This window comes from Sarcophilus harrisii, chromosome 1 (assembly GCF_902635505.1).
Source record: "Sarcophilus harrisii chromosome 1, mSarHar1.11, whole genome shotgun sequence".
Classification (NCBI taxonomy): Eukaryota; Metazoa; Chordata; class Mammalia; order Dasyuromorphia; family Dasyuridae; genus Sarcophilus; species Sarcophilus harrisii.
In genome coordinates, this window is record NC_045426.1 from 87,338,628 (window position 1) to 87,366,266 (window position 27,639).

General features: G+C 38.2%; 1 long non-coding RNA gene and 1 pseudogene across 1 annotated transcript; one reads left to right on the plus strand and one right to left on the minus strand.

Annotated features, from left to right (window-relative positions):
* Positions 1-572: 572 nt before the first annotated feature.
* On the minus strand, positions 573-2,925 carry LOC100918615 (annotated as a pseudogene).
* Positions 2,926-6,312: 3,387 nt separating this feature from the next.
* On the plus strand, positions 6,313-26,057 carry LOC116422405. The gene is made up of 3 exons (XR_004233020.1): positions 6,313-6,552; positions 22,061-22,190; positions 25,944-26,057. It is a non-coding gene; the product is annotated as an uncharacterized LOC116422405 (long non-coding RNA).
* Positions 26,058-27,639: the final 1,582 nt, after the last annotated feature.

The window sequence follows — 27,639 nt, forward strand, 5'->3', positions numbered from 1 at the left end:
ACATCTCTGCAAAGGAGTTGGTCAATCTTTGCTGACATTCAGTGACACTATCCCACCACCCTGGCCCCACCGTATCCAATGCAGCCCATTATACCATTGTACAGCCCCAATAATTTGGAGACTTCTTATTCCAAGAAGTAAGAGTTCCTTAGCCTTTTGGAACTATTATTCCAAAGTAAAATTATTATTTCAAATGAAATAATAATTTATTATTCAAGTGAATAATTTGACTTGAATTCAAGTCAAAATTCAAGTGAATTATTATTCAAGTGAAATCAATCTCTCTACAACTTCTACCCATGAGCAGAAGAGGAATCACTCAAGGAGATTGAGGAAGGATCAGAGAGATAAGTGAGGGGGAAGAAAAGTCCTCAGAAGGAAGAGATAGTCAAGAGTGGCAAAAGCTACAAAAGTGAAAGAGGTCTAAGAAAAGGCAACTGGAGGTGTTGAGTGGGAAATGCACTGGAGAGCAGTTTAGCAGAGTGGTGAGAATGAGAGCCATGTTTAAGAGGGGACAAAGTGACTGTTTCCCACTATAGCCTTGACCTTGTGCAAATGTTTTCACCATCAAGCTAGAAGTGTATCCGATATTGGAACTGGACATCATGTATTGGCTGTATTGGCATTACTTCCAAACTGCTTCCTATTTATGGAAGGGATCTTCACATCCTGATCAACTAACTCTATGTCATATTGTGCAACCATCAAGAACACAAACATTTTCATCTCACTGAGGGCAAAAAATCTCCCAGGACAGACAGTGGTGCCAGCACCCTACTGCAATATGTGTGGGTTGATCTTTCTCCCTTGCTTGTAGAAAACTATCTTTCTGCTGCCATCAGTGTTCAGGAAACAGTCATATTTGAATATAGTGGGGTCTGAGTAGATTTCTGGGTCCCTATGGAGGAAAAGGTAGGGGAAGATGGACACTTCATCTCCCTGGCAGAGGGCATACTCCTTGCCACCATCCATTTTCAGGATCATGTCCTGCTTCACAGTCCTTAGCAAGAAATGGGTAAGCACCAGACGTAATGTCTCTTCCATGACACTGTCCAGCATGCTATACTCAACAGTGATCGGTGCCCCACCTGGTCTCATGTCCTGTCCCAGTTTCCTGAGGACTCCTTCTGCCTCCTCCCTCACAGCCTTCAGAGCCTCAGGATTCTTTAGGAGGAAGAGAAGAGCCCAGAAGGACACAATACCTGTGTTGCCCTGGGAAGCCCAGAGCAGTAATAGGTTAAACTTGCTCTGTGTTTTCTCACACACTCCCTTTTCAACCTGCTGCTCCTGAGCAGAATGGAATCATGCACTCACATTATCCCTCTCCAAAATGTGCTGGAGAGAGATAATATCCCAGAGGAAATGTCTGAGTCTCTTTATTCTTTCTTTCTCCTTGGGCAGTCTAACATAGTAAAACACTTGAGGAAAGAGAGTGTCAATTTTTCTGAATTCCTCAAGACTTTCTGGGATTGGAGCAGGTCCTGAGCATGGTCTGCTTTGCCATTAATAGGTAAGTTCCCAAACAAGATCAAGTAACCAGCTCTAAAGACAATGTTGCAGCAGTATTGAAATAACCCTTCCTGCTTCCACTGCTGGGGTCCTGGCCTCTTATCAGCATCAGGCTCTAACATCAGGATCTGCAGGTTATTCATCATGTCCTGAGTCAAACCAAGTAAACCAGTACCCATCAAGTGCTTTTGGATAGAATTGTGCATAATTCCAAGAGACATCTGTCCTTGCAAATCAAATACCTTGAGGATCAAATTAGTTAGTAACTTGGAAGAGTCCAGCCTGCTTCTGCTGTCCTTCAGGATGGCATCAAAAGAGAAGGGATCTGTGACAAAGGTGACATATCTACTAGCCATCTGGACAGTGAAGATGTCCCCATGACGTCCTTGCATCCTCTTCAGGAAACTGGAGACATCCCTAGACGTGTCCATGGCATGGCCCAGCCAGGGGATGCGGCCTTTGTCCAGAGGGGGCTCATTGACTCTCCTCTGGCGGAAGGCTCCCAACCTGTACAGCACCACCAGGATGGTGGCCACCAGGACTATGAGCACAGAAGCCCAGAAGCCCAGAACGCCATCACCACAGCACAAGAGATTTTGTTCTCAGGCCACTCAGAGAAGAGTGAAAGCTTTTTGCTGATGAGAGACTTTTATAAACATAGGAAAGGTCCTTTCTGCTGCACCATGTCCTGTGGCTAAGTGGAACCAAGAAGTTAATTACATGGAGATAGGTCAATACGCCACTGTTGTGCTGAACTTATGCTTTCAAAAGCCTGAGGACAAAGAGAAAACAGCCAGATAGGATGAGGAGATATTTGAGGAGTGAAGTCAAAATTGTGACTAAACTGTAGTTTTCCTTTTGGGCCTTTGCCAAAAAACCTTGAGAATCAGCAAGTATAAGTAGTTGGAATCCTATGTAGACAGTGTCACAATTGTATTTAAATTACATTAATAAATTAACCAAGTCAAAAAATTGCAATTCAAATCAATACCCTGTATAAATCACACAGAGAAGGTCAGTGAGGGCAGTTCAAGCAGAGGTTATAGACACTTATTCAGGTTTGTGTTGTGATATCATTTCTAAAAGCATTCCTGTTCAATCTCCAACCCAAACAAAGTTATATTATTGACATTTAGACATTTAGTGTGTGAGTTAAGCCCCCTGAAAAAGTCAGTAGACCAGGAAACACAGAAAAGAATTTTTATAGAGTAAATGCTACTGATTACATCATAAAACATGTAATTTCTGAGATTATAAGAGTTTGCTAATATGAGGAGGTCCTAAAGCCTTGGATGGAAGTATGTACATGATTACTCAGAATACATACAGAAAAGCTCACTTGTAGTCCTATTAATTTATGGTAATGACAGTATAAACTAGTATAAGTTTACCCAAGGGGAACTGCTCAGGAGCCATGTTGGCAGAAAGATTTATTGAGGTTTGCAGAGCAATATCCTGTTCTGCAGCCTGTTTGTGCGATTTTCTTATTGGCTGATTTCTGTGTTATGTTTTATAGTAACAGTCATATGGTAAACTGGTGATGTGGTGACAGAATATGCTGGCACCTTCTCATTGTCCAGTGATTAATTCTGTAGGGCTTGCGGTTGGGGGGAGAGTCTTGAGTTCAGGGCAACAATCAGAATCCCATCACACTTAGGCCAGGTACCTGCATGGAACAACTGGTGAGTCACAAGTTATGTATTACAAGGTGTAGCAGGCTCTTCAAAACACCACAGGATTAAAGAGAATTCTTGAAAGATGGTGGAGTAGATCAGAAAATTCCAAGCTCTCCAGATTTTTCCCACAAATAAAGTTGTCCCTCAATGCAAATGTGTATCAGTGAAAAATAAATAAGGCAGAATAATGGTCCTTCTAGGACAAGCAGAGAAGATAGTTGGAAAAGAATAGTACTTCTCTTAGGACAAGCAGAGATGATCAAAAGAAAGACTCCAGGACTAAGAATTAACCTCTAGAATAACTGCTGAAATAGCAATCTGTGAACTCTGGAACTAGCTGGATTTGGAGATAGCCTGAGCCTCAACTAAAGGAATATTCACCAATGGATAGTGCATGGGGAGGTCTGTGATCTGAGTCAGGAAAGATTGAGGGATCCCCTTGATCAAAATCCCCTTCAATCAAAAAAAGTCTCCCCTATCCCAGAGAGATTATTCTACATGGTTATATGGTTGCCTTCTCAAAAAGAATTCAGAAAACTCAAAAAAAAATTTTTAAAAACTCAAATGAGAGAGATTGAAGAAAAAGTGTTTTTTTTTTTTTTTTTTTTTTTAAGAAAAAGAACAATCCAAGAAAAACATGCAGATCATGAAAAGAAAGTCAACCAAGTGGAAAAGGAGATTCAGATCAATAATTTCATCCAGTAGAACAACAATTAAGAGACAACATACCAAAGCCTATGGGATGCAGCCAAAGCAATTTCTAGTGGAAATTTTATATCTCTATAAACCCCCAAGTAAATACCAAATTACAAATTCTGAAAACTCAAATAAGAAAGTAATAAAATTGAAACTAAGAAAACTATTGAACTAATTAATAAAACTAAGAGTTGGTTTTATGAAAAAACCACCAAAATTGATAAATCTGTGGTTAGTTTGGTTAGAAAAAGAAAATTACCAGCATCAAAAATGAAAAGGTGACCTTCCCCCCAAAGAAGAAGAAATTAAAGCAATAATGAGGGGCTATTTTGACCAATTGTATGCCAACATATCTGACAATTTAATTGGAATGGATGAATATTTACAAAACTATAAATTGCTTAGATTAAAAGAGGAAATTATGACCACATTTTAGAAAGAAAAATTGCTCAGAGTATCAAAGAGCTTCCTGAAAAAAAAAAATCTCCAGAACCAAATGGATTTACAAGTGAAGGGGCAGCTAAGTGATGCAGTGGATAGAGCATCAGCTCTGAAGTCAGGAGGACCTGAGTTCAAATGTGACCTCAGACACTTAATACTTCCTACCTGTGTGACCCTGGGCAAGTCACTTAACCCCAATGGCCTCAGCAAAACAAATAAATAAATAGATAATAAATGAAAAAAATACAAAAGGATTTACAAGTGAATTTTACCAAACATTTAAATAATTAATTCCAATACTATATAAACTATTTCAGAAAATAGGCAGTGAAGGAGTCCTGACCAATTCCTTCCATGACACAAATATGATCCTGACAAATATGATCCTAAACAAGGAAGAGCCAGAACAGAAAAGGAAAATTACACACCAATCTCCTTAATGAATATTGATGCAAGATTTTAAAATAAAACATTAGCAAAGAGATTACAACAACTTATCAATACTTTAAAGTGGAATCTATACCAGGAATTCAGGGCTGCTTTAATATAAGGAAACCTGTTCCATAAATGACAATATCAATAACAAAACTAACAAATCAAATGATAATCTCAATAGATGCAGAAAAAACTTTTGGGGGGAAAAATCACCTATTACCATTAAAAGCTCTAGAGGGCATAAGAATAAATGGAGTTTTCCTTAAAATGATAAGCATTATCTATTTTTAAACCATCAGCAAGCATTAGTTGTAATGGAGAGAAGCAAAGCACATTTTTGATAAGGTCAAGGGTGAAAGAAAAATATCCATTATGACCACTATTATTCAATGTCATACCAGGAATGTGGGTTTTAGTAATAAAAGAAGAAAAACAATTAAAGAAATTAGAGTAGGTAATGAGGAAACAAAATTATCACTTTTTTCAGATGATAAGACAGTATATGTAGAGAATCCTAGAAAACTGCTAAAAACAATCCATAAGTTTAGCAAAGTTGCAGGATACAAAATAAATCCACATAAATCTTCGGCATTTTTATATATTACCAATAAAGTCCAGCAGCAAGAGATACAAAAAGAAATTTCATTTAAAATAAGTGTAGATAATAGAAAATATTTTGGAGTCTACCTGCCAAGACAAAGTCAGGAACTATATGAATACTACATAAACTACAAAACCCTTTCCACACAAATAAAATTAAATCTAAACAATTGGAAGAATATCACATGCTTATAGGTAAGCCCAGCTAGTATAATAAAAATGTTAATGCTACCTAAATTAATTAATTTATTCAGTGTCATAGCAATCAAACTGCCAAGAAATTATAGAGCTAGAAAAAATAATAACAAAATTAATCTGGAAGAATGAAAGGTCAATAATTTCAAAGAAATTAATAAAAAAGTGCAAATGAAGATAGCCTATATGTACCAGATGTAAAATTATATTATGAAGCATCAATCATCAAAAGCATTTAGTTATCTGCTTGTTGTCAGCAGATCTACCTGGTTTAACTTGATAATCAATCACTTGCCTCCCTCCCACCTCCCGTGCCACACCGAAAAATTCATCTATACTTCCTGGATTTTGGGCAACTAGGCTTACAACGTTACAAGAAGCAGAGTTTCCATTAAACAATTAATATTCATTAATTGTCAGAGAAGAATGTGATTAGTCACAAATGAATGCTACCCCTGAGCCTCTCAACACTTACCTAGCAACATCTGTTTAGCTGTAGGATTTAAAGTTATCTTGACTGGCTCTGAACTCCCCTTGAGCTCCCCTAAAATGTCAGCCAGCAGACCAGCAAAGACTGAGAACAATTAGGAACAGGTGTGTTGGGCATGTATCATAAATCAGGATGGCAAGGGGTCAAGCCGTTTCTATTCTTTTCTCTGGTTTTTACTAGTACATGGAACATTGCCCCTTCATGTACTGATTGGCTTGTCTGCTTTATGTTTCTTTACGTTTCCTTAATAATTTTGCAATTTTAGGGCTCAAATATGGAGGGCATAGTTATAATAAACTTGTCTTGACCACATACATCTATTTTTCTCTCTTTTCTTGCTTTCATGGTCTCAGCGAGAGCCAATACAGCTGGTCTGTCAGTGACATGTCAGACTGGCATTTGTGAACAGGGACATCAAAGACTTCCCAGACCTTGCACTCAGGCTGCCAGTTCTCCAGAGACCACCCCTGGCCCGGGACAATTTGACAGATACACAGCACAGCAAGAAGGGTAAGATTAATCTGCATTTTCCTTTCTCATTTATCTGTTACTTTCAGTTTGAATAATAGGGAAGGTAGAAGTTAAATAGCTCTGTAGAGAAACCTAAGAAAAGATTTTTAAAGCCCTACTAATGGAGAAGGGCCTCATTATCACTTCAAAGAGAATTACAGAATATTACCAAGAAATGGGATCAGATGCTTTTCCTCTTATTGTTTTCAGCTGTGTATTTTAAAATTGTGCATGTTTGATTCTATTAGCTTCTGAGAAATCAGACATTTCTCTGCTTAAACCCAAACCGATCCTGATGGATTGCCCTCTTTATTTAGTAATGCTCAGATTCAGATAGATTTTGGTGAATAGTCCTCCTTGTATATCAAGGAGGTACCTCTCAAGTCTGCTCCATGATGAGGGCAGCAACAGCTTCCTGCTTCTGCCTCAGGACGGGAGCAGTGATGGCAGGCAAAATGACAGCTTTTTACTTCCCTGCAAAAGATCTTAAAGGAAAATCCAGGGGATAATTTTCTTCCAGCTCTTTGGAACTTTTCCAGTCATAGAAGTTCCGGACCCAAATAACTCAGGGCAACCTGGGCGAGATTACACCCCTTTGCCTATGAGTGTCCTTAAAGAATTAAGAGCTGCATCAAAGTCTTCTGGCCCCATATCTGCATATGTTAGGAGTCTTTTAGAACAGGTTCAACACTTTGTTTTACCCCAACATGATTGGAACGCTCTTGCTTGTATTTGCTTGGCCAGGCCAATAGGTAACTAGGTCCACAGCTTTTCGGGAACAATGTAGGCTTCAGGCAGTAGAAAATCAGACTTACAATGTAAATATTGATTATGCACAATTAGCCAGAACGGGCCAGTACATTCAGTTAGCAAGGCAATTATTTACTATGCAAGCATGCCAACAGATTACTGCTTTTGCTCTAAGGGCTTGGCAAAAAAAATCCCCTCTGCAAAAGATAGGAATGTTTCTTTCACACAGATCAAACAAGGAGCCACTGAGTCTTTCAGTGATTTCTTTGCCCAACTCATAACTGCAGTGATTAGAACTATAGAAGAGGAATAGTTTTCTGATATCATTATTAAACAATTGGCTAGAGAGAACTGTAATGTCTGGGCTAGCTTTCTGGAGGTCCTCTGGATGGGCCTTAGTCTCAGCAAGATAGTCACCATGAGGATGGTAAGGAATAGACTCTAAAGTCTTTATTGTCTCCTTTACAATGTGTGTCTAGTGCAGTCTGACCCAGTCTCCTCCAGTAGTCTGTGATAGTCTGACTCTTTCCTCAGTTCTCTCAGCTCTTATATACACTATTAAAATTACATGATTATATCATGAGTATATGTAAACTAGAGAACCATTATCTTACCATACTAAGTACTAAGTATATAAGTGAACTAGAGAACCATCATCTCATCAATCACACTGAGTTAACCTTGTTTCAAGTATACTTCTCCAGAGTTTGGGCCCTCTACAGAGAATTGTTATAAAGACTTCAAAAAGACTCTTTTGGGAGGATTCCCAGACAAGGTTTTTTTTTTTTAAATAATCATAACTTTTTATTGACAGAACCCATGCCTGGGTTATTTTTTTACATTATTCCTTGCACTTGCATTTGTTCCAACTTTTCCCCTCCCTCCCTCCACCTCCTCCCCCAGATGGCAAGCAGTCCTATACATGTTAAATATGTCACTGTATATCTTAGATACAATATTGTATGCAGAATTAAACAGTTCTCTTGTTGCACAGGGAGAATTGGATTCAGAAGGTAAAAATAACCCGGGAAGAAAAACAAAAATGCAAACAGTTTACATTCATTTCCCAGTGTTCTTTCTTTGGGTGTAACTGCTTCTGTCCATCACTGATCAATTGAAACTGAGTTAGATTTTCTCATTGTCGAAGAAATCCACTTCCATCAGAATACATCCTCATACGGTATCATTGTTGAAGTGTATAATGATGTCTTGGTTCTGCTCATTTCACTTAGCATCAGTTTATGTAAGTCTCTCCAAGCCTCTCTGTATTCATCCTGCTGGTTGTTTCTTACAGAGCAATAATATTCCATAACATTCATATATCACAATTTACCCAACCATTCTTCAATTGATAGGTATACATTCATTTTCCAGTTTCTGGCCACTACAAACAGGGCTAACACAAACATTTTGGCACATACAGTTCCCTTTCCCTTCTTTAGTATCTCTTTGGGGTATAAGCCCAGTAGTAGCACTGCTGGATCAAAGGATATGCACAGTTTAATAACTTTTGGGGCATAATTCCAGATTGCTCTCCACAATGGCTGGATTCATTCACAACTCCACCAACAATGCATCAGTCAAACAAGGCTTTTGAAGAGATGATTGAGTGTTGTTTCTCTGTGGGCACCCAGACATTTTATGTTGATTTATTGTCAGAAGCCATGGCAGCTCTGTCCAGCTATAAAGTTTAAATGTGGCAAGCCAGTAGATGGAGGCAAAGAATAGTAAAAACCCGGCTCTCAGTTTCCCTCTTCATCCATGGGGTAATTATTGTACAGTGAACTATTATTTGCCTTTGTTAAGTCGCTCTTGGATGGCTCTGGGAACAAATATCATTTACAGAACCACCTCCTGGACAGATTCTGGCCAAACCCACCAAGGATGCATTACCTATATACCGGAGCTGGCCATTCCTGTAACTATTCTCTCTCCCTTGACAAGCTCTGGCAGGGCTGGCTCCCCTTCCAGACTTGCTCAAGAAAGTGAAGTTAGCTTCACTGGCATGCAGCCTTCTTTGTTCCTTGGGTTAATTGAGTCACACTAGGCTAATGCATAAATTGGAATCTCACCCATGGACAAGACATTCAGATCAAATGGTTACTCTTAATGACTATCAAAAGCTCTTGTGAGACATCTAGCAATTACGTTCCAGATTGCTCTTACCAAATCCTCAGTTAAAGCATTTGTATGATTTGCTCCCCAGGGGACCCGGCTTTAATTTCTCCCTATTCTCTCACCCTAGCAGCCACAGCTGCTTTGGAGCAAGTTGTACATGCTCTTCTGTAGAGGGTCACGGTCAGTGAGGGAACTGTGGGTGAGATATAAGACCCTTCAGCCCAGAGGGAACCTGCTGACAATGTTTGGTTCAGCTCCCCAGCTCCCCTAAGGGCTCTCAGCTTTCCTGAGAAGTCAGGGGGTGGGGACAACCTGTGTTGTGATTAAAGCAGAATGTTAGTAGGTGGAAGAGTGATTCCAGGTGGCAAACTATGTACAATAGCAAGTTGTTTATGTAGTCCCACATGCACACAGTATATACTAGGCGCATGCTCAGTGTTTTTGTTACTTAAGGGTATGAGGGTATAAAAGGGAAAAAGACCTTGTAATAAATGGACTCCATTTCCCCACCATCCTCAGGAGTCCCACCTCATCACTCCTCCATTGAGATAGTATATTTTAATCACCCCGGCATGGGGGATCTAGAAAGCACAGTACATTTTATCACCCCAACTTGAAGGCTCTAGAAAGAAGAACACAGCACTCTTCATTCAGTGTCTGATCAATATGATTCAGCTCTTCCAGTTACCTTGTCTCTTCTTCCCACTCCCAAGTTTTCAGCAGGACACCTCTTGCAAACAGCTATTAAAAGAGTTATTTTATGCTTAGCTTCTCTACCAGATGCTATAGTCACTATATATATATATATATATATATATATATATATATACTAAAAGCCAATTGGAGGCCCTCCTCTCACAGGACCCTGAATGGCAAGTGCTTCTCATATACACTATTCCTTTTATACCCCCATCTTGTTCCACTTTACCAATTGTGTCTACTGTTTCCTCTTGGCCATTTATAGTTCCTCACATAACAAGTTTTTCTCCATTGCCACAAGCTCTTCATGCATACATAGATGCCACAAAGAACAACAGAGCTTTCTTGTTCCTTTAAGGCTCATTTTCTCCTTGCTTTTGCAACCTTAGCTATCCCAGCTTCTCTTAGAACAGACAATGATCCTGGATATGCTGCTTCTGCTTTTCACACATTTTGTGTCTCCTTCTGTATTCACCATTTAACAGGTGTTCTTCACAAGCCCCAGGGTCAAGCGGTTGTTGAACATGGATACTGAGACATCAAAGCCTATCTACAAAAGCAAAAAGGGGGCATTAATGGTTGAGTGCAACCACTCTCCTCAGCAGCACCATTAAGACAAGTATTATTCACTTAAAATTTTTTTAACTTTTGATTCTGATGGCATCTCTCCTGTCAAGTGATTTTTTTCTCTATTCACTCCAACAAGTATCTAAGAGTTCCACCAGCCATCATAATAACTCCCCACTGTTGGCTTCACAGGTTATGTGGGAAGATCTGGCTACAGAACAATAGCTCCTTCCAGCCACAGTGGAAAGATGAGGGAAAGGGTCTGTTCTTCTTGTTACAGATTCTGGGGACAAGGTAACCATACCCTGGAGAGCATAATGGCCCATTGAGAGTAAAGCAATGGTTGAGAAACAACCACCATGAAGATCATGCTGTGCCGGCCTGTTCTTTAAAGAAACATTCTAAGCCGGGTGTGGTGGCCTAGGCTTATAATCGCTGCTTCCAAGAAAGATGGGACAGGTAGTGCCCTGGAGTTGGAGACCATGTGGTGGAGCTGGAGGCACTAATTTGCCTGAGGAGGGGCTGAACAGTCCAAATCAGAAAAGGAACAGTTTTGAGCTCCTGCTCATTGCTGTGGTAGGATCCTATCCATTAGTGACCGCCGCACTTCCAGGCTGGGCAAGAAGGGACAATGCAAGCTAGATGGACAGAGAGATGGAAAGATATGTAGATAGACACACAGATAAATAGATGGATGATAGGTAGAAGATATACATATATAGACAGATAGATGATGAGTAGAAACTACATTAATAGATGATAGAGATAGACAAAAAGACAGATAGATAGAAATGGATAGATGGATAGATGAAGGCACAGACAGATGTCTAAATGATAACTAGAAGATAGGCAGGTAGAAGATAGATACGAACATACATAGAGATATAAATACATAGATGACAAAAGATAGGGAGGTATAAGATAGGCAGATAGATAGGTAGAAGGATAGAGAAAAGAATAGACAGATAGATGATAGAAGATAGAATATAGATAGATTAGATAGGTAGAAAGATGGAGAGAAAGAGAGAGAGAGAGAGAGAGAAAGAGAAAGAGAGAGAAGGAGAGACAAACAGAGAGAGGAGAGAGAAAAGAGAGAGAAGAGAGAGATAAATGATTGGAAGGTAGATGATAGATAGATGGATGGATAGATAAAGAGAAAAAGCTAGATAGATGATAGAAGATAGGTAGGAGATAGATGCATATCATACATAGATAGATATAGATAGAATTCTGATACCCAGGAAAAGTTAGGCTGATAGACTGACAGACAGCATTTGATTTGGATGTGATAGCTCCCCTCAGAGCCATCCTTAAACATCTGAGCCAAGAGAGAAGACACTGATTTACGGATTTCCATTCTAGTATCTAAGCAGCATATCCCTTTCTGTTTCCTGCCGAATGGGACTGATTGGATGAAGTTTTCTTAGTTTATGAGACTAGGCCTAATTCATATGATCCCTATACCCAGAGCCAGAAGATGAGGTCTTGGGCCTCAGGTTTCTAAAGGTCAGACCCACAGGAAGTGTTGTGACCCACAGGAAGCAGACAATATTGGTGACCATTGGTCAATGATGATTACTTCCTTTTAGTCTATCTAATGGAAAGGCTTGGGTCTTTTCCTATTTAACTGAGTGTCTTATTTCCAGATCAAGCACATGGTGGGAGCTGATATGCCTCCTGGGTGTGCTGGGAGTTCTGGGTGTGCTCTCCCTGCAGGGACTAAATAAATGCTCTCTGTGTACCTGAAAATGTCACTGGTTAGTTAATTTGGGAAAGGGGGTCTAGCACCCATCCCACACACTGCCATTAGATAAACACTGACTGTCCTCTTTCCACTACCTATGTGGATCACTTCCTCTCTCTTTCGAGTGTTCTGTTCAAGCCCTCCCCCACCCTTTCTGTCCCAATCCCTGTTATACCTGTTGTTGTCCTTTTTCCAAAAGAACACTGACATCAGGGTTAATGTCTACACTTGTGCATGAATCAGATTAATGTGAGGCAGCCTCACTCACTCTTTCTGAGCACTGAAGCTCAGTGGCAGGAAGAGAGTCAGGATGGCTGCTGATGGTCCAGGATGCAGTGTGTGACCTTGATGTCTACAATGCCTGACCAAGCTCTCAGATCTTCACAGCCCCTGCTTCAGCCATCTTCATGGATATTGGAGCAAATCATTCTCATCTGCTCATCCTGACAGGGAAAGGCTTTCCCTGCTGGGGTAGACATCCCCCTAAGTTACTACTGGGTTTGGGACTTCTCAGTTATCCTAAACATAAGGAACTCTTCCCTATGATCAATATCTTAACCCTTCTTCTTCACCAGGGCAAAGGGATTTCATTAGATTACTTTTGATTACATCATAGACTAGACTTGAAGTCAACTTCTGCCTCATAGCTCCTGTATTGTTGACCATTTTGCTTTTTCTTAAAATGTTTTTTCTAACTAAAATATGATATGCTATCTCCTTTTTGTATTTCTGCTATCTGAAATCTTGCCCATCTTTCAAGGCTCAGCTCAAATGCCACAGCTCCAGGAACTCTACTCTGATAAAAATAATAATGAAGAGAAAAAAATAAAGCCTATACACAAATTATTAAATATAGAAAAAAGCTGTGATAATATAAAGCTTTAATTTATGTAAAAAATAGGACTAGAAGCATCTATCACTATATCTATGATAAAATGAAACATATGTATTTGAAGCCACAAACAAATGTATAATCAAGAAACACTAAAAGCTTTTCAATTATAAATAAATGTAAAGAAAACAGTTCCATGTTCCCCAATCTTATTAGACATGGATAGAGAAATATTAGTAAAGGTAACAAAGAATGAAAAATAAAAAAAATAAAAAGGCAAACATTGTAAGTGAAGAAGTGAAAATATTTCAACTTGAAGATATTTTATATACATAGGAAACCCCTGACAATCAACAAAACAATTAATGGAAGCAATAAACAATTTAAACAAAGTAAATAAGTAAAATAAACATTTAACATCCTCTGTTTTTCTACATATTATCACCAACTATTAAGTGAAAATGATATGAAAAGAAATATCCTTTATAACACCAACATAATATAGCACATCCAAGCATAAATTTGCCAAGTTGTACAGGAGACAAATATCAAGATTACTTCAAAATGATTTTGAGAGAAATCAGGAAAGAACTGAACAAACAAAAAGATATCCCCTGCTCATCTCCCCTGGGATGAGCAAATATAATAAAATATACCAACACTTTGCAAAGTAGCGTGCAGATTTAATGAAATACCAATAGAATATAGGTATTTTCCAAAGGAAAATTGGAACTTTTCCAAAGGGATATTACTTCAGAATGTATAATTGCAAATATTTCATCATACTTTTACAATCTCTGGGAGACATAACTCTTTCTTGTTACTGCAGCCTCTGGGAAGGCAAAGGAGAGCAGTTCTTATCTTATTTCAGTTTCCTTAGAGCACAGTCTTGATTCCAAGCCTGAAATCCTGCTCTGGAAGAAGTCCCAGGGACCCTGTATTCTCAGGGCTTCCACATTAACCTGGCTAATGCAGTACTCTCCCTGAAATCCTGACTCCAAGGTTATCATGATTGAAATTCCTAGTCCTGTGGGGATCATCTCTGACAACAAAAACTGAGGAGAACAAACAATACATAATAGAAAATAAAACAAAACTGATGACATGTATAAACATCAAATGAAAAGTTTTAGAGAGCTATTGGCACCAAATACTGTGGTTTAGTACCAAACGACGGGGTTTGGCCCTAATTGATAGGGATCAGTAGCATTTCACATATAAAGAACTTACAAGGCTTTCTTTTTGCCAAAAAAACACATTTATTTTTGAGAAGAGGTTCCAGACAAAATGAAGAGGTAAAATAGGCACCAAAAGTGGTAAATAGGAAATAGATTTGGGAGAGCATATAGTTAGCAAGGAAAGGGGTTTTTAATAATTAATAGTGAAAAAGACACATTTCCCTAGGGGAACTTTACAGTTATCTAGGAGCATGGTGAGAGTGTAGCATTGACTGGAAGGCTAAATCCATATAGGGGTTTAAGACCCTAAAAAGGTTAGTTATCTATAACAAGAAGAAAGACACCATTAGACAAGGGGGAGAGGTAAGAGGAAAGACCCCATGAAGCATGAGGGAGGAGTTGAGAGAAAAGACACTACATGGCAGAGCACCAATATCCAACACCTCAGGAACATATTCCTCTAGACATTTTCAGTTTCTCTGACTTAATATAATTTCCACATTGTTTTACATTCAAGTTCAGCATAATTGCTAAATGAGTGGTTGCATCTATCACTAGGTCAGCTGGAAAGGTCACTCCATATTCTATGGGGAATCAGTGCTGACTCCATTGAAAAAACAAGCATGAACTTGGATTCCTAGAATCTTAGAGGCTTGTTCTTCTAACCTTTTGGAACTTTCTGATTAATCTCTATTAAAAATAGACAAATAAACCTGTAGGCCAAGGACCAAAGTACATTTCACTGGAACACATCAGCAAAGTTGTTATAACAAAATAGGGCATCCAAAAGTAAGTGAATTGCAGAGGTCTTCTCACACCTTTTAGAAGGCATCCCCAGTTCCAATTCTAGTATTACAGCCAATTAAATAAAGTTCTTCCTGACAACACGGTTAGCAGACTGGACCAAGTTAAAAAATGTCTACACATGCTCAGTTCACTCCTTTTTGGTTTGCCTATTATTCCAGTACACTTCCTAATTTTGGACTTGATGTTAACATTTTTAATACATTTCGGGAGGGAAAGTTTGGGCTAGTTCCATTTTTCCTTCCTTGGAGATATTGAGTATTATATTATTTGAGGATCTTAGTGACAGGTTGGGGATCTGCAAGCTTTCAGGGCTCCCAAGAGAGGGCTGATCCAGAGCAAAGTCTGATGTTTCCCCCTGGCTTGAGCTGTGTAATACATTCCTGACCCCAGTTTATGCAAATTATCTGATCTAGAAGTTTCTAATTTGATGTTCTTAGAGACATAGGGTTTAAACTTGTTTTCTTTATGTGACCTGGTTATTGGCAAAGCAAACTTAAATTATATTAAGATTTTATTCGTGTCCATCAGGTGAAAACCTGAATTACAGGGTCTCCCTTGGCCTAACTTTCCTGCCTTAGTTTCTCTACTACAGACTGGGATGGATGTTAAAAGCAAGATCCTGCTCTGAGCTTGAGATCTGAGCCAAACCATTACTGCTGCTGACTTCTGACCTCTGTCCTTTCTCAGTGTACTATCCCATCTGGGTCCTCTTCACTTTCCTTTTTTGCTCTGTTCTGGATCTGTGACTCAGATTTTGGTAGTGGCAACGTGGCTGTCAGATGTCATCTGTCCCCATTGCAGTGCCCAGAACTTGCTTTTATGCTGGTCTCCTGCTGAGCACTGGAGTACTCTGTGCACCAGATCTTCCTGTATAGGCTCTGTGTTAATGTCTGCAGATCTCTCTGTCTCCCTATGATGACCCAGATCAAAGTCATTATGATTTTTTCTGGATTTCTCCATCAGGATTTGTTCTACTATTTTTTTAATAGATCTCTTTGGAATAGTTGTATATAGAAGCTGATTTGAATTGCTTCCTTCTACTTTGTCATCCTGGCCCCTCCCCTGCAGAACTCTCCAACACTCTTCTCTCATAGAACCAGATTCCCTTCTCCTCCATGTAGGGAGACAACATCAGAGACCCTCTGAGTGTGTGCCAATCCCATCACAGCAATAACTCTAGAAATTGCCTATTCCTGTAAGAGAAACAGAGAAGTAAATCAAAAGAAAATTTAAAACCCAGTAGTGGAATTGAATGAATATATCACAATGAATGTGTGGTAGGGATTGAATTCAAGGCTATATTGTATAAACAGGGAGCTTTACACTTCGTTTGCTCACTTGGAGAACCTATGGTTTCTCAGCATGAGCATTCTGTCCAGTAGTGCAGATCCCAATCAAACGATCATTTATTTATTAAGCACTATCGAGTCCTGAAATAAATCAAACTCATGAGTGGAGGAATAAAGCATCTTTAATCAAGACAATGTAGTAAAAAATCCCCAACAAGCAAGCAGATATTAAACAGAACAGAGGCACATAAGGAAGAAGTGAAAAAGGAAGAGTCACCCACTTTCATTGTCCATATTATTTGTCCATCACATCTTAAGGCTTGGACATCTCAGAAAGTTGTCTGGTTTCTGAGAACTTCTTCTAATGAAATCCTTTGGAACCTCTGCAAATGTCTCCTCTTAGACATTCTGGAATAGGTGAAATTTCAAAGAAACTTCTCCCAGTAGGTCCCACTACAAATCTCCTGCAAAACAAATCTTAATATAATTTAAGTTTGCTTTGCCAATAATCAGGTCATATAATGAAAGCAAGTTCAAACCCTATGTCTCTAAGAAGAACATCAAATTAGAAACTTCTAGATCAGATAATTTACATTTTTCCATATTCCTTGCATCTCCTATCTTTATCTAAAGTGGCATTAGGACACTGACATCAATAGGCTAAAAGGAGAATCTAAAATGAATCTATGAGAATCTGGCTTATAGAATTATGAATTTTGTATCTGCCAATATAATTATGTAGGCTAAGGCAAAAGGTGCCTTTTAAATTGGCATAAATTTATCATTTAACTTCTGGTGTTCATCTGTTTCATTTTTTATCTCAGATTTAAGTTCCAGAAAAGGAAGAAATGTTAATTTATCATCTATAGTTACTTGTGAGATAAGATAGCAAATTATCGTATTGATATATAGATACGAAATTCAAATACAAATCAAAAAATCAGAAAATTCTGAACCCAATCCTTTTCCTTGACAGATATAATTATTTGGCCTTATTATTATTTTGAAAAACAAAATTTTCACCAAAAATTTTTTGATTTGCTCTAATTGTTTACCATTATTTACTCTTAGTTATTTATTTTTAGTTCTTGATTCCCCTGCAGGAGGATGAGATTCTTCTAAGGAACTGATAACAGACCATTATTTTTATAAGAAGAGAACCTCTAATGCATGACTAAATTCATTTAAAAGTTTCCAAATTACTGTCAATTGTAACAAATGGTTGTGAAATGGGATGTGAAATGTGAATGGGAAACTAAGGCAGGAAAGTTAGACCAAGATCTAACTATCTAACTATCTAACTATCTATCTGTTATCATAAATGGAGACTAGGGACATAGTCAATCCCAGGCATGTCATGTAGGCAGCATAGCCTGGTATACTGGGGAATTCAAATCAGGATAATCCTACCTCACCCCATGCCAAAAATTGTTCTCTTGTCATTCTCCATGAAAATCCCACCTGTAGGTCATAGATGCCAATCACATAGGGTTACTGGAATCATCGATCATTGACTCAGCACCATTTCAAATGATAATACCTGGAATTAGACTCAGAGTAATGTCAATTATAGTTCCATTAGATCTTTTTTTAAAAACATTTTTATTTAAAGTTTTGAGTTGCTATTTCAACCCCTTCTTCCTCTCCCTCTTTTTGAGACGGTAAGTAACCAAATATAGGTTATATATGTGTAATCATGTACAACATTTCCATATGTATAATATTCTCTATAAGAAGACTCAAATACAAAAGAAAAAAGTGAAAGAACAAAAGTGAAAAATAGTATGCTTCAGTCTGTATTCAAACAATATTAGTTCTTCCTCTGGAGCTGGATAGAATGCTTCATCATTAGTCCTTTGAGATTGTCTTGCTGAGAATAACTAAGTCATTCAGAGTTTTCATCAAACACGTTGTTATTATTGTGTACAACATACTCCTGGATCACTTCACAAAAATCTTTCCAGGTTTCTCTGAAATCATCCTGCTTTGTCATTTCTTATAACACCGTAATAATCCATTACAATCATTTACCACATCTTATTCAATCATTCCCCTATTTGTTGGAAGCCACAATCTCTAAGCTGAGTGGCAAAGCTCAGCACTGAGATCAGATATACACAACACTCATGCAGGAACAACATTTCCTTCTATAATTCTCATTAGTGGACTACTATTCCCTATGTTATTTATAATTGGCTTGATTGGCACTAAAACATTATCTAAAAAATCTGGTAACAAGGGGAATTTGGGTAAATTAACTAGAAACGATTCCACATGAATATTTCTGTCCTAATAAAACTAATCTCTCACTGAGACAAATGATAAAGGAGAGAACACTATGGAAAGCATTGTCACTATGGGAGAGAATTCAAAGGTCCAAGAAATAATGGTGTTTACCAACTTAGACTCAGAAAAGATCAGTATATCTAGGAACCAAAAGATGATTAAAGTATAACTAGGAATTACCCTAAATGCCAATGTATATGGTTTCAAGTCAGGAATGAAACAATCCATAGAATTGACAAAGAAGACATAAGTAAACTAACAAAATTCACTGACATTTAACTTAGTATAACATCTACCTTTGATTATTGACTTAGAGTAATGTAATCAATAATTAACACTTAACTATAAAAAACTTACTCAAATGTTAAATGGCAAATGTAGTAACATATAAATGTCATATATAGTAAAAATAAGTCAGACACATGTCTGAAGACTATGTTGACTTAAATAAAAGTATATGATCATGATAGTATAAAATAAAGCCTGTAGGAGCCTGAGAGAGCTGGGAGCATCACTTCCATCAGTTCCTCACTCAAACTACCCCACAACTCCTGTCTTCCTTTGACACCGACCCTATTCCTCCTGCTTAACTCCCTGGACTCCCTGCAGAGGCTGGTCCCCTGCACCTATTGACCGGCATCTCTTCAATTTCCATTTCTTAGACACCACAAAAAGAGTTGCTATAAATATTTTTTGTATTAATAGGTGCTTTCCCTTTTTATTTTTTGGATGTCTTTGGGATATAGACTGGCAAGTTCTAATAATTATATAACCTTGGGTTAATTCAGTTACTAAAGATTATATATCATTGATAACAATATTGACCATATTCTTAGGTTTAAAACAGTCAGAATTTCATTATTTTTTAAAAAATCAAAACTTATCTTGTCCTGGTTAGAGATATTTGATGTAAGAGGATGAAACAGGAATGTAAATAAAACACATCAATACGGCTTTTAAAACTCCACACTCAAAGTTCAGAATGACTATAAGCAGCTGAGTATATAGAATAAGAAAGGCAGATTTCTTACATGAGAAAATGAATTAAAAGAACCTAAACTTAGCCTTCCTAAGGTTGCCCTCCCAACTTTATTCCCAGAAACAAATATATATAAATATAAATATTCATATATTCAAATATATATATATTCACTGGCCTTCGATCTCAAACATCACTCTTACTTAGCTGCTGGCATTTTTCCTGAAGCACTCATTTAGGGCTGGTCCAAGGACACAAGAAACCTAAGAATGAAACTCAAAAACAATTTTCAGGATCCCCCCAAAGTTTCAACTGGAAACAGCAAAGTCTTACTAATTATGCTAGGATGAATGTTGGAGGGAATGTGGGAAAACTGGGACACTATACATTGTTGGTGGAACTGTGAAGGGATCCAACCATCCCGGAGAGCAATTTGGAACTATGTTCAAAAGGTTATCTAATTGTGCATACCCTTTGATGCAGCAGTGTTTCTATTGGGCCTATATCCCAAAGAGATCTTAAAGGAGGGAAAGGGACCCACATGGGCAAAAATGTTTGTGGCAGCTCTTTTTGTAGTGGATAGAAATTAGAAACTGAGTGGATGCCCATCAATTGGAGAATGGCTGAATAAGTTATGGTATGAATATAATGGAATATTATTGTTCTGTAAGAAACGCTCAACAGGATGATTTCAGAGAGGACTGGGGAGACTTACATGAACTGATGCTAAGTGAAATGAGCAGAGCCAGGAGATCACTGTACACGACAATATAAATATTATGCAATGATCAATTCTGATGAAGGTGACTCTTTCCAACAATGAGATGATCGATGCCAGTTCTATTAATCTCTTGATAAAGAAAGCCATCTACACCAAGAGATAGGACTGTGGGAACTGAATGTGGATCACAACATTATATTTTCACTCTTTCAGTTGTTGTTCCCTCGCATTTAGTTTTCTTACTTATTTACTTTCTCTTTTTTTTTTTTTATCTGATTTTTCTTGTGCAGCAATAGAATTGTATAAATATATTTATACATATTGGATTTAATATAAATTTTAAAATATTTAACATATACTAGATTGCTGCCATCTAGGAGAGGAGTTGAGGGGAAAGAGGAGAAAATCTGAAACACAAGGCTATGAAAGGGTCAATGTTGTCAAATTATCTGTGCATGTGTTTTGAAAATAAAAAGCTTTATATAAAAAAGAAAGAAAACACAGTGGCCAAACTCATTTCAATAAACTAGTAACTTCATTCATGTAGATACTTCTTTGACCACTGTCCTTTCTATCAAGATAGGTGATAGATTCTTGATAGAAAAATCTGAGTTGTTATGGCCAAACCTCCCTGAACTTAGCTAGGTTAATTGTAGGGTTGGAAATAAAAAGGACTTTAGAAATCATATGGCCCAACACCTACATTTTACAAATGAGGAAACTGAGGCTTAAAGGTTAACTTGTCCAAGATCACCCAGCTACTAAGTTGAGATGCCCTCTCTGTTTGCCCTACTTCCAATCAATCCTTTACTCTGCTACCAAGATTAAGTTTGCTCAACAACTCTAGAGGGGCTCTCATGAGCTTACAGAAGAAAGTCAAAATACTTTATCTTCTAAAGTCAAGGCTCACCACAATTTGGCCCTTATTTACCTGTCTTCAACTATCTGAAGGGTTCGTTGGGCTCTGGATGATTGGATTAGACCTACTGTGCCTAAAATGTGCTCACAGGAGACAACATCTAAGAAAAGGTCCAGTGGTAAAACCTATGGCCATAAATAGACAAAACATAGAAAATTTGATCTCATCATGTAAGCTCCAGGCAACTAGTTAGAATGATGGTTCACTGCCCCCTTCTTGTTGTCTTTCCCTCTCTTCTTCTTTCTCAAGTTTTGCATAACACCTAATACCTAGAAAGGATGCTCCCACTCATCTCCAACTGCTCAGTTCTTCCTATTTCCTCAAGGGAAGCTCAGATGCTATGTTCTTCAAGAACCAGGAAACTGGCTCCCCCCACTACAACTTCCTGGTTGCTCACAGGGATTTCTCCCTCCCCAAATTTCTAGTCCTTTGCCGAAATCTCTAGCTTCTGTCTCTTTTACACTGTACCTTATATCCTGGTTATATGGGTGCTGTCATTTGAGCACAGTCTGTGTCCTATCAATCTCAGTGTCTGTAGTTCCCAGCAAAAGGGAACTTGCAGAGTAGATGCTTAATATGGGTTTGTTTAATGGAATTTGATTCAATTCTGTCATGCTAGTGTGATGATGCTTGCTTGGTGGAGAAAAACATGGCAAACCATTCCACTATCTACTCCAGCATCTTTGCCAAGAAGACCCCAAAGGGAATGATGAAAAGTCAGACAAGAATCAAAACAACTGAAAGCTGAAGTAAGTTTTGTCCATTTTACTAAATAAACAATAATTGATAATTTGTTGCCGACTGTGGTCAGATGAATAAGAGATGTCAAGAAATAAATGTATAAACATAAGCTCTGGAATACCTTCCAGTTGGAGATAATAAGATTAAAGATGGGAAGAAGTCAAATAGCAGACTGAAGAGTGATCTAAAAATGATGTTGGCAGACTCCAAAGTCCAGAAGAGCTAGATTTCAATTCTGAATAGCTATTAGATATGGAAATTTGCTGTATATATTTCATATGGTTTTGAAAGAAAGAAGTAAGTATGCTTTAAAGACTATCAAAAAGCGACACATTGCTATTAATATACACTTCATCAATGTTTGTTTGGAGGGTATTACAGTTACAGGAAGTAAAGTGTAATGGAAAGATCATTAGGAGGAACAGTGTAAGCAGAAGCAGAAGAACAATTTATACAATATACCACAGTAACTGAAACTGAAACTTTCTGATCAGTGAAGTGAGAGGACTGTCAGTGAAACATAATTTCCTCTTCTTTAGGGGTGGTGGACTATAGGTGCAGAGCAAGGCATATGTTGTCAAATATGGTCAGTTTGTTGGCTTATCTTGCTTCATTGTAATTCTGTATCACAGAAGAGATCTCTACTGACTAAGTGCAGATGTGGTAGTGGTGGGGGTGTGCATTGAGAAGTGAATGGATTCTAAAAGGCACAATCAGACATCTATTTACATTTTTTAAGGGGAAAAATTAGGGGATGTAAATTAGAAGGCTTGGGTTCAAGTCTGTCCCTCTCACACACTCACTGCGTCACTTCACTAGCCAGCTGGTAAAGCCATTTCCTCTCTCTGGGCATCAATTTCCTAATCTATATAATGTAATGGTTGGGAAATGACCTCCAATGTTTCTTCCAACTCTGCAAGGCTATGACTCCATGAATTAAATTTAAATTAATTGAATTGCCTTTTATTTAAGTCACAGCCTTTTAGAACTAGAAGAAAGCTTAGAACTCAGCTAATCTGATGCCTTTGTTATATGGAGGTAGAAACTGAGGACAGTTCTTCACTGGATTATTTGGGTCTCACCTTTTCTCCAGATGATGGTTTATTTTCTCCTCTGGCACACAAGGTGTGGGGAAAACATCAGTTTAATACTGCTGAGATCCAGGCAAATGGATTTCTGGAAGGCAGCTGTTTCTCTTATAAGACTAATGAATTGCATCCTCAAAAAAAATGTCTAAATGAGATAGAAATTTCCAGAAGCCCCAGATAACCCCAATGGAAAGATAACTGGAATCCTGCTCTAGATGACAGTAAAATTTGTTCTGGGGAAAAATCAATCCCGTAAACAATCATTTCATCTGAACTTGGGCCACAGGATGAAGCTGTCACAGGGTTTACATGCAGTAATCAGTCAAGCCTAATGTTCATTGGGTTGCAGTGGGTAGAGTGCTGGGTCTGGAGGCAAAAAGACCTGAATTCAAATGCAACCTCAGATACAATAGCTAGATGACCCTGGAGAAGTCACTTCACCCCATTTGCCTCAGTTTCCTCACTTGTAAAAAGATCTGGAGAAGGAAATGGCAGATCACTCCAGTATCTTTGCCAATAAAACCCCAAAGTGGAGCATGAAGAGTCAGACAAGAATCAAAACAACTGAACAACAAAGTGTTTATAGGCAATTGGGAGGATGAGTGGGGAAAAGATAGGTAAGAAATCTCCTTGACTAATAACCAGAGGACGACAGTTTGAAACCTCACTCTTGTCTTGACTTACTATATGATCTCAGACAAATTACACCATTTCTCTTAACCTCAACTTCCTCATTTGTAAAATAGGGTTGCTGTGAGGGAAACATCAAGATCCCAGATCAATGCAAGTTGTACAAACTGTTTCTATCTGCTGGTTCTGAGTATTCTGATCTATAAAATGGAGATAATCATACAACAGATATAATTTAAATTAAACCTATTTATGGGACTGTTGTGAGGAAAGCATTTTGTAGGCCAATTATTATTATTTCCTAATACTAATGGGCTAGATCAATATTTTTTTTTCTTTTGGTGAAGCCCTCAGAATTAAGTGACTTGCCCAGTCACACAGCAAGTAAGAATTAAGTATCTAAAGCTGGATTTGAATTCAGGTCTTTCTTCTTAACTCTAGGCCCAGTGCCCTATCCACCGAGCCTCCTAGCAGTCTGGTATTACAGATGAGGACACTGAGACTCAGAGAGGTAAAGAGACTCCTTTAAATTTCTCATAGTTAGTAAGTGGCTGAACTGAAATCCCTACTGATAACTCTAAATTCAGTGCTCTTTCCACTCTTTTACTCTGTGTAGCAATTGCCAGAAATCTTTAGTGAGCATTGGAAGGGCTCATGAAAAGAACCTGAGCAGTTCTAGGGTGTTCAAATGAATTTCTGGGAAGGAACAGGACACAGGAGAATTCCTGAGCAGCCTCAAGGGTTTCTGAGCTGGAAAATCATGTGATAAGAAGAGAGGAACAGGAACCAGAAATAGTAGCAGCAGGAACTTCTCTAAGAACTCAAAGAAGTTCCAGAACTGAACTACAAAAGGTCCCCTCAAAGCTCACCTGGGATCAGGGATCTGGCTACTTGGGAGCTTCCTATTTCAACTAATGTTTCTTGCTAGTGATGTTATTTTTCATTGTTCTCAAAGAGGAGCATAACTTAGAAATGATATGGATTTAAGTGAGGGGAGGCTGGGCAAGGTCACCTGCCTCTTGTTCCCCTCCAGAGCCAGCTGGATCCAATGGCAAGATATAGATCAGGAGTAGAGTTGGCCCTGAATACAATGGCAGACCTTGGCCTTTTGAAACTCAAGTCTTCAACAGGTCTCAGAGAGTTCTCAGTCAATAGGAAGATAATATTGAAGATACATAGAGATATTAGAGATGTTAGAAGTGACTGTAGGAAAAAACACAACCATTCATTCCTCCTTCAAGATGGATATGGAATAGAAGGAGGTACTGCAACTGACCATTCAGTGATTAAGGTCAGGTAAGAAAGAAATGAGGGGCAGAATGAACTTTTTATCTAATTTTTAAAAATCAGTTTAGGAGAGGAAATGCCTCTGTATTTTTGGGCAAAGCAGCAACAATTGCTATTTACATTCATTCCGAACCAATCAGGGACTGAAAAATATCCAAGTGGCTTGGATCTTGTTAACCAATCAATGAGCCTCCGAGTGATTTAGGTTTAAGGCAGGTTCCTTAAAACCAAAATATACTCTATATAAAGATATCTTTTGAGATTACATTCTTTTGGGCAGAGTATCCACATGTGCGGGAATGATACCCTATGTGGACAAAGGTAAGAAAAAAGAAAGAAGGAAAGGAAAGAGAAAGAAATAGAAAAAAGAAAAGAAAGAAAGAGAAAAAGAGTGAGGAAAGAATGAAAGAAAGAAGAAAGGAAGAAGTGTAAAAAATAAAAGAAAGAAGAAAAGAATGAAAGAAAGGAAGAAAAAGAAAGAGAAAGGAGGAAGGGAATAAAGAAGAATGAAAAGATTAAGGAAAGAGGAACAAAAGGAAGGAAGGAAGGAAAGAAAGAAGGAAGGAAGCAGAAGGGAAGAAAGGAAGGGGAAAAAGAAGGAAGGGAGGGAGAGAAAGAGGGAGAGGGAATTGTGTAGCCCAATTGGCCAGTTCCAGTTGGGTCAGTGGAGCAGCTTCTACTACTACTCACAAAGGTTGTTATTTGTCCTTCCTGCTTACAGATGATCTTGATTTTGGCCTTTTTTGTACTTCACAGACTATACAGAAACTATTGAATTATGGTTTGGCTTACACCTGTCGGATTGGCTAAGATGACAGGAAAAGATAAGGAAGAATGTTGGAGAGGATGTGGGAAAACTGGGACACTGATACATTGTTCGTGAGACTGTGAACGGATCCAACCATTCTGGACAACAGTTCGTAACTATGCTCAAAAAGTTATCAAACTGCCCATACCCTTTGATTCAGCAGTGTTTCTACTGGGCTTATATCCCAAAGAGATCTTAAAAGAGGGAAAGGGACCTACATGTGCCAAAATGTTTGTGGCAGTCTTTTTTGTAGTGGCTAGAAATGGGAAACTGATTGGATGCCCATCAATTGGAGAATGGCTGAGTAAATTATGGTGTACGAATGTTATGGAATATTATTGTTCTATAAGAAACGACCAGCAAGATGATTTCAGAGAGGCCTGGAGAGACTTACATGAACTGATGCTGAGTGAATTGAGTAGAACCAGGAGATCATTACACATGGCAACAAGAAGACCATACAATGATCAGTTCTGATGGATATGGCTCTCGTCAACAATGAGATGATTCAAACAAGTTCCAGTTGTTCAGTGATGAAGAAAGCCATATACATCCAAAAAGAATCCTGTGAAAACTGAGTATGGATCACAACATAGGATTTTCATGCTTTCTATTGATATTTGCTTGCATTTTGTTTTCCTTCTCAAGTTTTATTTTTCTTTCTAGATCTGATTTTTCTTGTTCAGCAAGATAACTGTATAAATACGTATACATATATTAGATTTAACATATATTTTAACATATTTAACATTATTGGACTGCCATCTAGGGGAGCTGATGGGGAGAAGGAGGGAAAAATTTGGAACAGAAAGTTTTTGCGAGGGACACAATTACCCATGCATATGTTTTGTAAATAAAAAGCTTTAATTAAGAAAAAGAATTATTGTTTAGCTTTATGAATCATCATATAATTCTCCTAAGCCTGGTATTAAAACTTGATTCTGGGATTCTTCATAGGTTTCATGGAAAGTTGAGCTAATTGAAGTCTTGCTGCCATAAGGGATGTGAACACAAGTCTATGAGGCTAAATTCTACCCCTTTTATGTGAAGGAGGGGAAGAGCTAGGTGAAATTAAAGGGGAAAGTCCAATCTCTAGCTGACTCAGTAGTCACCATGATTAAGGATTTCTACTCTGCCTCTTTCTTTAAGAGAGAAAAGGGAGGAAAGCATAGATCCCTCCAACTCCTTAGCTATGTCCTCACTAATTTCCCATTTCTTCTTCCTGAAATCATTCATTCCTATAAAAAACTCTGCCCTAGAGCACTTAACCCTTTAAGTGCCAGAACTCCTGTCCTGATGGATGACTGCTTTCCATGGTCTCTTCTACCAAGCCAACCATAACCATGTTTCACTTTATTTCCTGCCAACAGAAACAGGAAATTCACAATAAAATTATAGGCTTGGAAGGAAGCATAAGTCATATTTCTGCTGTGTTGATTTCAAGATAGATGCTGGTTACATACTTTCTCAATGAAATATAACTAGTATGAATCAATGACCATAACAAGGACACTTAAATATCTCCTCATCCTCATGAATATAACTAGTATGAATCAATGACCATAACAAGGACACTTAAATATCTCCTCATCCTCATTCAACAAATATTTGATTTATTTGCCAAGTAGAGATATGATAGCCAGA